Source organism: Gopherus flavomarginatus, chromosome 10, assembly GCF_025201925.1.
Source record: "Gopherus flavomarginatus isolate rGopFla2 chromosome 10, rGopFla2.mat.asm, whole genome shotgun sequence".
NCBI lineage: Eukaryota > Metazoa > Chordata > Testudines > Testudinidae > Gopherus > Gopherus flavomarginatus.
The window spans coordinates 77,076,222-77,091,084 of record NC_066626.1 but is presented as its reverse complement, the minus strand read 5'-3'; the positions used below and the strand labels follow the sequence as shown (position 1 = coordinate 77,091,084).

Here is a 14,863-nt window from a genome sequence, read left to right as displayed (position 1 = left end):
GCCCCTTCCCAAGCTGAAGGGCAGGAGAGGGAAGTAGCCCAGGGGAAGGAACCGCTAGTTCAAGTGGTTCACTACAAACCTCAGGGCCCCTGGGTTGGGACCTGGAGAAGAGGGCGGGCCCAGGTCCCTCCCTCTCCACTCTCCTCCTCAAGGACACTAGTGGGGTAATTAAAATACCAGTTCAGAGGCAAGCAATGGCGCCTTGAACCTTCCCCAAAGAAGAGAAAGCGTGAGACCCAGTATAACAGTACCGGCAATTTGCTAAGCTAAGCTTCCTCTGCAGCTGCCTGCACAGGCCTGACGTTGCTCCTGACTCTGGGTAGCCTGGCAGGTAAGGGACAGAAGAGGGAAGACGGGAGGGCAGTGGAGAGTGGGAGAAAAGGAGGGAGACTGGGCACGGGGCGGGATGGAATAAATGTCCCAATCTGAGTCCCGTTAAGGGCGAGCATCTCTCAGCGTCGCACATTCTGTGGAGCAGTGTCCAGTGTCAGATTGGACCCTGGTAGGGTGGAATCCTGACCCTGCTGAAGTTAATGGGAGTTCAATGAAGCCGGGATTTCACCCCTAGGATCTGCACACTGCTCTGCACTGCTATGATCCAAACGTGCCCTGCATATAGCAAAGGAGTCAACAGGACATCACGCAGCTTCCTCCTGCAGAGTCTGCAGGGAAATACCTTGGCATTGGTGCAACCTACGTGGTCCTCCTCCACCTCCCTTGTTTCCACTGTTTGCTCTCTGAGTGCTCTGCTTAGCTTGCCTTTAATACACAAACAGGAGCGGTGCCAGGGTTTCTGATGCCCTAAGCGGACCGCCATTTTGCCGCCCCGCCGCAGGTCCGGTGGACCTACCGCAGTCATGCTGGTGGATGGTCTGCTGCAGGAAAGGCTCCGGTGGAGCTGCTGCAGTGATGCCGGCAGGCGGTCCGCTGGTCTAAAGACTCCGGTGGACCTGCCGCAGGCATGACTGCAGTAAGTCCGCTGGAGCCTTTAGACCAGCGCACCGTCCCCCGAAATGACTGCAGCAGCTCCACCGGAGCCTTTCCAGCAGCGGACTGCCTGCTGGCATGACTGCGGTAGGTCCACCGGACCTGTGTGCCCCCCCCCGGACAAAATAGTGCCCCCTCCAAATTCTGGCACCCTAGGCCATTGCCTAGGTAGCCTAAATGCTAGCGCCGGCCCTGTACACAAAACATTGTAACTAACATCGTAGAGGCTAAGCATATATCGAGTGGTAGGAGTGACAGAGTGACAAGTGTGGAGACTTGTTGGCAACAGCTGTGAATCATGGCCAGAAAGATGTAGGGCTAGCTGGAGGGAATGGCTTTTAAATGACCTGCTGATATGAAGCAATAGGTAGGGAGATCGAGAACTTGGGATGCTGTGAGAAAAATATTCGTGTCCCACAATAATTGCTGGCACTGTTGAGTGGCATGGAGCAGCATTAGCTCTGGAGCTAATATATTTACCTGGAAACGACAAACAACGCTTTGAACAAGCTACACAATCACTGCGTCTCAGAGGTCATCTGACCATTAACCAGCCACAATAATTAGACTGATGTGTGCATAGCTGTATCAATCTTCCCTTTAATGTCCTACCAGAGGCTTGGGGGCAAGGAGCTGCATTTGTCTGCCTAACCATGCTCAGGCACCTTGGAACCATCTCTGGCATTATCCAGTTTTCATCTCATCCGGGGTCTGTATTTTTGTTTCTTTGCTTTTTCCCTACTTTGAGCACTGTGCATCTACTCAAGAGATTTGCCAGCTGCCCCTATTTTTGAGACATGTGGGACATGGCCCTGTCCTGCCTTTTTTTTTTCATTTTCAAGGGCTGCTTCTCACCAGCCTGGTGGTAGGTACTAGAGTAATATCAGAAAAAGCAGTGTAAAGGCAAAGTTCTCTGCCTTCCATCTTGTCCTTCCGAGCACACCTGAAGATCATCTAGTTTGGAAAATTCTAGACCAGGGCAGGAGTAAGACTGTGAGTGAGCAAATCATGAAGATGCTGAAAGTAATACTGAGCTAGAAAAATTACTGGTGGTAAAAGTGTGTGTGTGTGTGTGTGTGTGTGTGTGTATGTGTGTGAGCGCACACACTTGACGGAGCTAGAAAGGATAGGACCAAGGGCCCTGGTAACGGGATGGAGATCCTTTCACCTCAAAGTTGCTGGTTTAAATGTTCAAGGTGTGACAGACCCAGGCCAGTGGGGTACAGGGGTCTGGTAGAGGGCAAATATAGTGGTCACTGGATGAGTAGTTTTCTGTTCCCTGATTGACCAGAGCAGGGGCTGCAGTAGAGTAATCAGGAACCTGCTAGAACTAATCAGCCTGTCTGCCTTAATTGGAACACCTGCAGCCAATCAAGGCAGGCCAATCAGGGCACCTGGTTTTAAAAAGGAGCTCACTCCAGTCAGGCGGGAGGGAGCCAGAGGAGAGGAAGTGAGTGTGAGGAGCTGGGAGCAAGAGGCGCAAGGAGCTGAGAGTAAGAGGGTGTGCTACTGGAGGACTAAGGAGTACAAGCATTATCAGACACCAGGAGGAAGATCCTGTGGTGAGGATAAAGGAAGTGTTTGGAGGAGGCCATGGGGAAGTAACCCAGGGAGTTGTAGCTGTCATGCAGCTGTTACAGGAGGCACTATAGACAGCTGCAATCCACAGGGGCCTGGGCTGGAATCTGGAGTAGAGGGCAGGCCTGGGTTCCCCCCAAACCTCCCAACTCCTGATCAGACACAGGAGGAGTTGACCCAGACTGTGGGGAAGATCACTGAGGTGAGCAAATCTGCCAATAAGCGTGGGACCCACCAAGGTAGAGGAGGAACTTTGTCACAAAGGATAATGACTGAAAGTTGCTACCATTTGATGGCCATGCGGTAGCCTAGTTAAATTCATTTTGTGCTTCCCATCTAGTTCTCAAAAGACGAGAGTCCACCTCACGACAGCCCTTCACAAAAATATAGTGCTCCTCATAGACTCTAGGACTGGAAGGGACCTCGAGAGGTCATCGAGTCCAGTCCCCTGACCTCATGGCAGGATCAAATACTGTCTAGACCATCCCTAATAGACATTTATCTAACCTACTCTTAAATATCTCCAGAGGTGGAGATTCCACAACTTCCGTAGGCAATCTATTCCAGTGTTTAACTACCCTGACAGTTAGGAACTTTTTCCTAATGTCCAACCTAAATCTCCCTTGCTACAGTTTAAGCCCATTGCTTCTTGTAGAGCTGCTAAGAGTCCCATGGGCCCTGGAGACAGAACCATCCTCTGTCTCTTCCAGACGGTCACTTCAGCAGCGGGACAACCTGGAGAGAGATTGCACTGCCACTCCCCTTGTTAGACCTGTTCTGTTGGCCAGGAGAGGACTCCAGTGTCCATGGCAGCCAACCTCTCACTATTCAGCTAAACTATTTGTTAAGAAGGAAGGCCAGAGAGTGTGAGTGTGTGTGTGTGTGTGTGTGTGTGTGTGTGTGCGCGCGCGCGCACGTGTATGTGTATAGGGAGGGATGAGTGGCCTCCTGTAAGGGAAAAGGACATACCCTCAGAGAACAGGGGTAGACTGTCAATTTGTTTTCTGACTGGGTCATTTCCATTTTGGCTTTAGCAAACTCCCAGCCATGTATTGAATAGTCAGGACTGTGGCTCTGGTATTCCATGGCCAGCTCAGCTTTTGCCGAGTCCCCGGTGACAAGGATCCAACCAGACAGAATAAAAATGTTCCTTTCTTTTCATTTCCCTTGGGTTTCGCTTCTGCCTCTGCTGGAAGAGGTCAGACTCCCCCTTAGGGAAACCAGCTTCCCTGCGTGAGCAACACAGTCCAAGGAGGGTTACATGCCAGGGACTGTAAAGCTGACAGCTCTGCAGGCCAAATATGGCCTGTGATTCATTTTGTACCATTGTTATTGTCTTTTCTTTTAAACAATTGCTGCAGCCTGCTGGTGTAAATTGCTGGAGGTCTCATCAACAGAGCTATAGTGATTTACACCAGTGGAGGATCTGGCTTCTCTTTTTAGAGAGACAAGGGAGCTAGCTTCACCCCCTGTCTGAGGCTGGAAGTTGCATATCAATTACTGGGAATGCTGAGTGACATATGCACATGGTCGCTTACGGGGTCAGCAAAGAAGAAACAAATCAGTGAACATCCTCTGTGTGCTGCTGCTGACTCGCTCTTCTAGATCATTAATGAAGATATTAAATACAAAACCCTGCACAGTGCCCTGTGCTCACAGCCCGCCAGCCAGTTTGCAATGTGAGCCCTTTTTCACATAATCGGTTTGAGAGACATTACAGCATACGTTTAACCAAAATTGAAGCGCTTGAGTCTCGGGCCTGGCCAACACAACAGAGCTAGGTCGGCACAAGGCAGCTTATATCAACCTAACTACAGAAATGTCTACACTTACATTTCATTCCCACCGACATAACTGCCCTGCGACATCAACTTAACAGGTCATCTTAATTAATTAGCCTTTTGGAGCTGGTATGCAGGACCGGTGCTAGGGTTTCTCGTGCCCTAGGCGTACGGCCATTTCGCCACCCTCCGCACTGATCCCGTGGCTCCAGTAGAGCTGCTGCAGTCATTCCTGTGGCAGGTCAACTGGAGCCGCTTGCCGCCCTCCTGGCAAAATGCCGCCTCCCGAATAATCCTGGCATCCTAGGCGATTGCCTCAGCTGCCTGAATGGTAGCGCCGGCCCTGCTGGTATGGCATCTTCTCTGAATGTGTGCGTGTGTGTGTGTGTATATATATTATATATATATATATACTCTTCTTATATGTTCCATTCTATGCATCCGATGAAGTCAGCTGTATCCCACGAATGCTTATGCTCAAATAAATTTGTTAGTCTTTATGGTGCCACAAGTACTCCTGTTCTTTTTACGGATACAGACTAATACGGCTGCTATTCTGAAACCTGACATCAACTTAGTAACTCCACCTCCAGCAGCTTAGAGCCACGGTTGATGTAGTTAGGTCGAAATAGTGACAGTGTACACACTGCGTTGCTTATGTCGACAGTTACTGGCTTTCAGGAGCCTTCCCACAATGCCCCCCACTGACAGTACAATCGATACGAGCACTCCTGGTGAGAACGTGCACCGCCGACACAGGGACCGAACTGTAGGCACGCATAAGTGATGTAAGCATCACAGCTGCTGTATGACGACCTGCATTAGGTCGACTTAATTTAGTCGGGTAGAAATGGCCTCAATTTCACTAAGCCCCGCTTTGACAGTGTAAAGTAATTTATGCTCACTGTATGGCTCCTTTATGAGGCCAGAGTGGTGAAAAGAAACCTTAGGGCAGAGGTCCCCAAACTGGGGGGTGCACCCCTCTAAGGGGGCATGGGCCAGCCCACATGGAGAGGCAGGGAGGGAGCACCACCCAGCTCTGCTCCTGGCCCTGACCCCATCCACAGGACCCCGGTTGCTGGTCCATGGCTGCCATCCGAGGCCCCTACCTGAGGCTCTGGTCCCGGCCCCGGCCCACCTCCAACTGTGGCCCCAGCCTTGGCTCCCTTACCCCTGCCCACGTACCCCTTCTCCTGAAGCGATGGCCCCACTCTCAGCCCTGGCTCTGGGGCAGCGTGTGTGTGTGTGTGCAAACAGGGGTGAGGGGGACCACTTGCCTTAGGGTAAATGAGACTCAGACACCACAGCCCTTACGCCACCGAGTTTGTCTGTCAATTTTTGTTCTTCATCAGCCCCAGCTGGACCTGCAAGAGTCTCATAGCTTTTTTTTTCTCTCTGAAGCTTTGCTGTGTTATTTGATAGGGATGGAAGAGATATTCTGAACTGATAACTACCCAGATCACTCTTTGGGGGTTATACACCCTGATTTCCCAACTAGCTCTATGCTCTACTAATCCCACCGCCTTTGCAAATAGTAAGGGATTTTCCCTGCCCCCAGGTCTGGAGGTAAAGCACTCTGATCATCCCCCATTGGACAAATGGGGAGCTGACGCCCAGAGAAATTGACTTGCCCAGGAAGCATGGGCAGAGCCAGGAAATGAACATAGGTCTCATGGTCTGTGGAAGCCCATCCTTCCTTCCCTGACAAAGAGGAATTGTCCTGCCTTATAGTGGCGAAGGATGATGAACAATGTAAGTACAAAGAGAAGAACAAAATAAAAGTGAGAAAAGGAACTTAAAAAAGACGGGAAATCAGAATGAAAATGCAAAGGGAATAACAGGAACACAAGGTAGAAAATAGCCACATTGAGGGTGCTACAGAGAATAATAGAGAATTGGCGTGGGGCGGGGGGAGGAAATAGTGGAACGAGAACTAGAAAATCAGAGGAAACACACAGTGGGATCCTTCTGTAGCTGCAAAGGAGGAATAAGTGCCGATTTACTGCATGTGTACGTAAGGGACTGCGGGTCCCCACTCAAGTTGCGAGGCCGGGCAATGGGAGGAGAGAAAGCTGCTCTGTTGGGTGTGAATCCCCATGGAGCAGACTCAAAGGAATGGGCAGGTGAGCAGGACTTCTTGACTCCTGCGGAAAACTCCTATACCAAGTCTGGCTACTCAAGCTTGGTACAAGACAGAGAGCAAGGGGTGGGTTGGGCCTGGAAGTAATAAAGAGAGAGAGATGGATCAGGAAAGGGAGAGAGACGCAAACTCCATTAGCCAGAGCGATAATCAGAGGTAAGATGATGAGTAGCCCCATGAAAAACCTCATTACCTGAGTCATTTAAAACCCGGCTAGGCAAAGTGCTAGAGATATGCCATAGGGAAGAATGCTGCCGTGCCTGGGGAGGGATGGGGACAGATTACATAGCTTCAGAAGTCTTTTCCATCTCTGTCATCTATTATTCTGTGACTACAGGATTAATAACAACATCAGCAGAGGTGGCAGATTTCATTCCTAGCCATTAGGATGCATAAATACTATAAGATCCAACCCAGCCACATTCCGGGGTTAAAGAACTATATATTAAACAAACACACACACACAAAACCAAGGACCAACAGAAAAAGAAACCAGGGGTTAAAAAAAAAAGTATAGTAAATAATGCATTTATATCAGCCAGATTCCCCCTGCAATTTGGTTAAATGCTTCTGTAATTCTGCCACAGATTTGTAGTAGTAATAATGAAAGAGTCTTTGCACTAATTGTTGCAGTTTTCATCTGTGGATCTCATTATGAAACACAAAGGGAATTATCTAACTCAGTGGAACAAAATGAGAAAGGCTCCTGTGCAGATAGAAGAGGATGCAATGGGCTTGTGAAAAAAAAACAAAGTGGATTTCTGGTGTTGAAAACTGGCAACCACATATTCAGCAAGACCCTCCTGATGTGGCTGAGAATGGTGGAGTGAGGAACAGAAGAGAAAAATCTATTACACGCATTATGGTGAAGATGTGGGAGAGAAAGAATGGGTTTGTGGGTAAGACACTGGACTTGAATTCAGGATATTATAGCTCCTGTGAATCCTGAGAAATCTATGTATGGTGTTTGGAGATGGAGCTCCAGCCCGTTCAGTGGTGGAAAACTATTCTTCCCAACTGAGACACTGATCCAGCAAAACACTTCAGCACCTGCTTAGCTTAAATCATGTCAGTAGCACCACTGACTTCACTAGGACTCCTGATGTGCTTAAATATGATTTTAAACAGGTTTTCCTAGAGGATTCATTCTGTACTTTTGAGTTCATCCAAAATCATAAGATAGGCACGTATCTTCCTGAATCAGGACTAAAGGCCTTGATCCTTTGAAGTGAATGGCAACACTTATCTGGACTACAATGGTCATAGAAGCAGGTCTCAAATTCAATGAGGCTACTGATTAGATCAGGGTACTTCATCACCATAGTATCTGAGCACCTCATCACCTTCAATGTAATTATTCTCATAACACCTCTGTTAGGTGAGGAAGCACTATTACCTCCAGCCCAAGGCGAAACAAGAGAGAATTGTGGTGAATCAGGAATGTGAACCCAGGTCTCTCAACTCCAGAGCTAATCCCCTGGACCCTCTTGAAGAGTTTAAAGTTAAGAACAGAAGAACAGCCACACTGGATCAGACCAATAGTCCATCTAGCCCAGTATCATGTCACTGCCTGTGGTCAGGGCTAGATGTTTCTAGCAGCTGGAGATTTAGGGACACCTACTGTGTGGGTGCATCACTTCATAACTATCTGTAGTTGTCATAAACAGATAAGTAAGAGTTAATAGAACAAAACTGCTTCATATCTCTTTCGCCTGGAAAGGGTTAACAAGAACAGTGAGCCTGGCTGTCACCTGACCAGAGGAGCAATCAGGGGACAGGATACTTTCAAATCTGGAGAGAGGGAAGTTTTTGTGTGTGCTGTTAGTGTTTAGTTGTTGTTCACTCTGGGGGCTCAGAGGGACCAGATGTGCAACCAGGTTTCTCTCCAATCTCCTTGATACAGGTTCTTATAGATTCAAAATAGTGAGTACTAGGTAGATAAAGCGAGTTAGGCTTATGGTTGTTTTCTTTATTTGCAAATGTGTATTTGGCTGGAAGGAGTTCAAATTTATATTTTACTGAAAGGATTTTAATTTGTACTTGAATACTTAGGCTGGGAGGGTATTCCGAGTGTCTATAGCTGAAAGACACTGTACCTATTCCATTTTTTTAAAATTTACAAAGATAATTTTTACTGTTTTTTCTTTCTTTAATTAAAAGCTTTTCTTGTTTAAGAACCTAATTGTTTTTTTATTCTGGTGAGACTCCAGGGGACTGGGTCTGGATTCACCAGGGAATTGGTGGGGAGAAAGGAGGGAAGAGGGAGAGAGAGGCTGATTTCTCTCTGTGTTAGGATTACTTTCTCTCAGGAAGAGTCTGGGAGGGGGAAAGAGAAGGAGGGAGGAAGGTGAATTGTCCTCTCTGTTTTGTGATTCAAGGAGTTTGAATCACACAGTGATCTTCCAGGGTAACCCAGGGAGGGGAAGCCTGGGAGGGGCAATGGTGAGGGAAAGGGTTTACTTTCCTTGTGTTAAGATCCAGAGGGTCTGGGTCTTGGGGGTCCCCGGGCAAGGTTTTGTGGGGACCAGAGTGTACCAGGCACTGGAATTCCTGGTTGGTGGCAGTGCTACAGGTTCTAAGCTGGTAATTGAGCTTAGAGGAATTCATGCTGGTACCCCATCTTTTGGACACTAAGGTTCAGAGTGGGGAATTATACCATGACAGTAGTGGAATTGTAGATTAAATTGAAACAAATCTGAATATTAAACAGCTGTGCCATTAATTCACTGACCTCCAACCTCCTCATGCTACCTCATTATTCCTATCACTAATGTAACCCAATGAATGTCAATGTATTGTTATTATTTATATATGGTAATGAACAGTTTGCTCTAGGTGCTTGCCAGACCATCAAGAAGGATGGTGTCTGTTCCAGGCAGTCTAAGCAGAGACAAGCTTGACAGCTATATAAATATATTTCACCCAGACACAGAACTTTGTTAAGGTTGACGGTGTATATCAGATCTTTTCAGAGTGAAAATGAAATACTATTAAAAGAACACTAATATTTTAAAGCCAACCATCAGATCCACAATAAATCCAGAGTGAAGGTTAACATGTAAAAGAAATCAAAACTTTACAGTGGTCAGCGTTTCCCCGTTAAAGCATGCACAGTTATGCCAGGAGCATAATTGAGTTAGGAGCTATTCTCTGGTAGCTAGGGAGGTATCAGTCAAAAGCACAGCTGGTAAGGTTGGAGGCAAGCTGTGATTTTACCTATTTATTGTAGAAAAGTCACTGTGACAAACCGCCTTATCAATCGAGTTACCCTTTTAAGGCTATTTCCATAAGGAAATGGGACTAGAAATGTACTTTAAAAGAAAGTTTAGGCTTCCAACAGTCATTTGATGGCTTTTTAACTCCTCTGGAATCTGTAATGGATCATTCTGATGTTCCTAATTCAATGGAGAATAACTTCCCAAATATTAAAAATTAGTTCTGGGCACTTAAGCCTCGATCCAAAGGCTACTGAAGTCAATGGAAGTGTTCCATCTCATCATGATCTTCACTCGAAGTTTCTAGGACAAGCTGTTTTTGAGATAAGCTGTGGGAAGGAGAAAAAAATGTATTAGCGAAAGTATTAACTTCAATAAAAAAAATTCAAAAACAGACTTCAACGAGAAACTGCAGAACTGGAATTAATTTGCAAACTAGACACCATTAAATTAGGCCTGAATAAAGACTGGGAGTGGAAGGGTCACTAAAAAAAGTAATTCTCCCTCTGCTGATAGTCAGACCTTCTTGTCAACTGTTGGAAATGGGCAACGTCCATCTTGATTGCATTGACCTCATTAGCACTACAAAAGTAATTTTCCCTCTCTTGATATTCACTCCGTTTTGTCAGCTGTTGAGAATAGGCCACTTCCACTTTAATTGAATTGGCCTCGTTAGCACTGACCCCCCACTTGGTAAGGCAACTCCCGTCTTTTCATGTGCTGTATATATAAACTGCTTACCGTATTTTTTCACTCCATGCAGCTGATGAAGTGGGTTTTAGCCCATGAAAGCTTATGCCAAAATAATTGTGATAGTCTCTATGGTGCCACAAGGACTCCTCATTGTTTTTGCTGATACAGACTAACACAACTACCACTCTGAAACCTGTGCAGTTCTTGGCTTTGTTATGCATTGGTCATTGGAAAGAACGTATGGATGGTAGAGTATTCTGTCCCAAGCATTGCCTCCAAATATAGAGAATAGAGCAGAAAGCAAAGTTTCTTGGGAATTGGCATTGCTGGATGGAATGAGATTTCTGGAAGAGATTTCCTGCATGCTATTGGTGACTGCCTCTGTTCTGAAACATGTGTGTAAATAAAGCATGTTATACCTCGACTATAATTACACCACTTAGGGAAGCTGACCTGTAAGGTGCCACACATCTGCTACCACTTGGCAGTGGGCAACACTAATGTCAGCTGTCAGACACTGGGGTCAGAAAAAGGACAACAATATATATAGTGGTATATATTAGGCGTGAGCAAACAATTGATATTTGTATTTGGGGGCCTAACCAGAAAATCTGAAACACCTCTCCCTTGCTGATTTGTTCAAAACTTTGAACTGAAAAATTTCATTTTGAATCAACCAAAACGTCTTGTGATGACCAAATATATATATATATATATATTATATATATAAATAAAAGTTAAGAATTACTTTAACAAGTTAGATGTCTTCAAATCGAAAGGGCCTGACGAAATACATTCTAGAATACACAAGGAGCTGGCTGGAGAGATCTCTGAGCCTTCAGGAATTATCTTTGAGAATGTGTGGAGGACAGGTGATAAATAACTGTCAGCATGGATTTGTCAAGGACAAATCACATCAAATCAACCTAATGTCCTTCTTTGATAGGGTAACAACCCGTATAGGCCTTGTGGAGGAAGGGAAGCCATAGATATGATATCTCTTGACTTTAGCAAGACTTTTGGTTCTGTCTCACATGACTGCCACACAAGCAAACTAGAGAAATATAGCCTACACAAACCTACTATAAGATGGGTGCACAACTGGTTGGAAAACCACACTCAGAGAGTAGGTATCAATGGTTTGCAGTCAAGCTAGAAGGGCATTATAATTGAGGTCAGCAGGGATGTATCCTGCATCCAGTTCTGTTTAGTATCTTCATCAATGATTTGTATAGTGGAACAGAGCATACACTTATTAAGTTTGTGGACAATACCAAGATGGGAGGGGTTGCAAGTACTTTGGAGGATAAGATTAGAATTCATAATGATCTTGACAAACTGGAGAAATGATCTGAAATAAACAGCATGATAGTCAATAAAGACAAAGGCAAAGTACTCCACTTAGGAAGGAATAGTCAATTTCACTAATACAAAATGGAAAATGACTGCTTAGGAAGGAATACTGCAGAAAAAGATCTGGGAGTTATAGTAGATCACAACCTAAATATGAATAACAAGAAGTAACACTGTTGCAAAAAAAGGAAACATCATTCTGGAATGTATTAGCAGGCATAGGCACTGGCTTCTTCTGGGACCTGGGTGTGCTCAAATCCCAGCTCCGCCCCAGGCCCCACCCCTTCTCCCAAGTTCCCACCCCTGCCTGCCTCTTCCTGTCCAGTTCCGCCTCCTCCCCTGAGTGTGCCCCATTCCCGCTGCTCCCCCTTCCTCCCAGAGCCTCCTGCACACTGCAAACAGCTGATTGCGGCAGTTGGGTGAGAGGGTGGGAGAGGGGAGCTGGTTACCAGTGGGTGCTAAGGACCAGCTAATTTTTTTCCAACCTTGGAGCACCCATGGACTCAGCACCTATGTTAGCAGGACTGTTGTAAGCAAGACATGCGAAGTAATTTTCCCATTCTACTCAGCATTGATAAGACCTCAACTGGAGTATTGTGTCCAACTCTGGACACCACATTTCAGGAAAGACGTAGACAAACAGGAGAAAGTCTAGAGGAAACCAACAAAGAAGATCAAAGGTCTAGAAAACCTGACCTGCCGGGAAAGATTGAAAAAACAACTGGGTTTGTTTAGTCTGGAGAAAAGAAGACTGAGGGGGAACATGATAACCGTCTTCAAGTACATAAAGGATTGCTATAAAGAGGAAAGTGAAAAATTGTTCTGCTTATCCATTGAGGACAGAACAAGAATAATGGGTCTATATTGCGGCAAGGGAGATTTAGGTTAGAAATTAGGAAAAACTTCCTAACTGGAAGGGCAGTTAAGCACAGGAGTACATTATGTAAGGAGTTTGTGGAATCTCCATCACTGGTGGTTCTTAAGAATAAGTTAGACAAACACCTGTCAAGGATGGTGTAGAATAATATTTCATCCTGCTTCAGTGCAGCGGAGTGAACAAGACGACTTATCAAGGTCTCTTCCAATCCTACATTTCTAGGATTCTAGTTCAGAACTTCTCGTGCTTCAATAGGTTGGAGCAAATGGCATTACTGCAAAGCTAACAAACCGTTATCTGTGCAGTAAAGCAGAGCAGATAGGTGCCCAGTGATACAGGCAGCTCTGTTAATTACAAACAAATAAATCTCCTAAACACAAGGCAAGCAGTTTCTTTACTCCCGAAACACTTTCATTTCCTCTGTCTCTGGGGTACCTTGGCAATCTGATTTTGCTTGTAATCTGACACATTTATTGACAAACTTTTTATATTAGGCGGGGTCCTTATTGCATTGTTCTTCACTTTAATCTCCCTGTAATCATTAAACTGCTGTAATCTGACACCTTCCACTCTTCCCCCCGGCACTATTACTGCTTTTTAACATGGCTGTCTTTATTGCTCCCCACAAATCCTCACTAGCGGGTGAGAACTTTATTTGTCTTTGGAGACTGGGCCCCTCTCTCTTCCTTTGGTGTTCTCATAAACAATTTCCCCTCATCTCTGCTCAATCCCCTTCATTTTTACAGTGACAAAATCTCATCTTCACCTGGATTTGGATCTGAACTTCAGGGCTGGGCCTTTATTTCGACAGTGAGATGAACAAACACCTGGACATGAAGACCCTGTTGAAATTTCAGTCTGAATCCAGATCTCGGCCTTGTGGTTGAGGCCTATCACCCATTTTAGAGAGGGGGGCTAGTTAGGGCCCTAGCTCAGGCCTTCCAAAAACTGGCTTTGCCACAGATTTTCTGTGTGACTTTGGACACATCACTTAACCTCAGCACCCGCTTTGTAATATGTGGCTAATGGCACTTCCCTACCTCACAGGGGCATTGTCAGGATAAATAATATAAAGATTGTGAGGCGCTCAGACACTCTGGTAAGAGCGGCCAGATAAGCACTGCTGCATGACCTCATGGTGTCCTTGTGGCTGGATTAACATAAGCAGGCAGAGTCCCTGGACAAAGCTCAGTAAACAAGAGAACATGTATTTTATTACAGGAAGAGGGGGGCAGAGGCAGCTCCCCCCCTCCTGCTGCTGACTCGGAAAATACTTTTCCTTTTCCTGGCCAGGAAACACTTCACCTGCACCCTAAAGTCAGGGTTACTTTCTGAGTCAGGGGTCCCTCCTCATCTGGGAGGAGACATGGTCTTTAGGGGCTATCTGTAGGTCATCTAGTCCAACCCCCTGCTCAAAGCAGGACCAACCCCAACTAAATCATTCCAGCCAGGGCTTTGTCAAGATGGGGTTTAAAAATCTGTAAGGAAGAAGATTCCACCACCTCCCTAGGGAACCCATTCCAGTGCTTCACCACCCTTCTAGTGAAATAGTGTTTCCTAATATCCAACCTAAACCTCCCCCACTGCAACTTGAGACCATTGCTCCTTGTTCTGTCATCTGCCACCACTGAGAACAGCCGAGCTCCATCCTCTCTGGTACCTCCCTTCAGGTAGTTGAAGGCTGCTATCAAATCCCCCCTCACTCTGCTCTTCTGCAGACTGAATAACACCAGTTCCCTCAGCTTTTTCTCATAAGTCATGTGCCCTAGCTCCCTAATAATTTTGTTGCCTTCCACTGGACTCTCTCCAATTTGTCCACATCCTTTCTGTAGTGGGGGGCCCACAACTGGACACAATACTCCAGATGTGGCCTCACCAGTGCTGAATAGAGGGGAATAATTACATCCCTCAATCTGCTGGCAGTGCTCCTACTAGTGCAAGCCAATATGCTGCTAGCCTTCCTGGCAACAAGGGCACACTGCTGACTCATATTCAACTTCTCATCCACTGTAATCCCCAGGTCCTTTTCTTCAGAACTGCTGCTTAGTTAGTTGGCCCCCAGACTGTAGCGGTGCATGGGATTCTTCCATCCTAAGTGCATTGTCCTTTTTAAACCTCATCAGTTTTCTTTTGGCCCAATCCTCCAATTTATCTAGGTCACTCTGGACCTTATCCCTACCCTCCAGCGTATCTACCTCTCCCCCCAGCTTAGTGTCATCTGCAAATTTGCTGAGGGTGC

General features: G+C 46.1%; 1 long non-coding RNA gene across 1 annotated transcript in view; it reads right to left on the bottom strand.

Annotated features, from left to right (window-relative positions):
• LOC127030535 (uncharacterized) overlaps positions 1-14,349 on the bottom strand; it is a 313,103-nt gene extending 298,754 nt beyond the window's left edge. Inside the window, exon 1 of the long non-coding RNA XR_007768407.1 lies at positions 14,127-14,349. This is a non-coding gene — a long non-coding RNA (uncharacterized LOC127030535). The remainder of the gene's footprint in view (positions 1-14,126) is intronic.
• Positions 14,350-14,863: the final 514 nt, after the last annotated feature.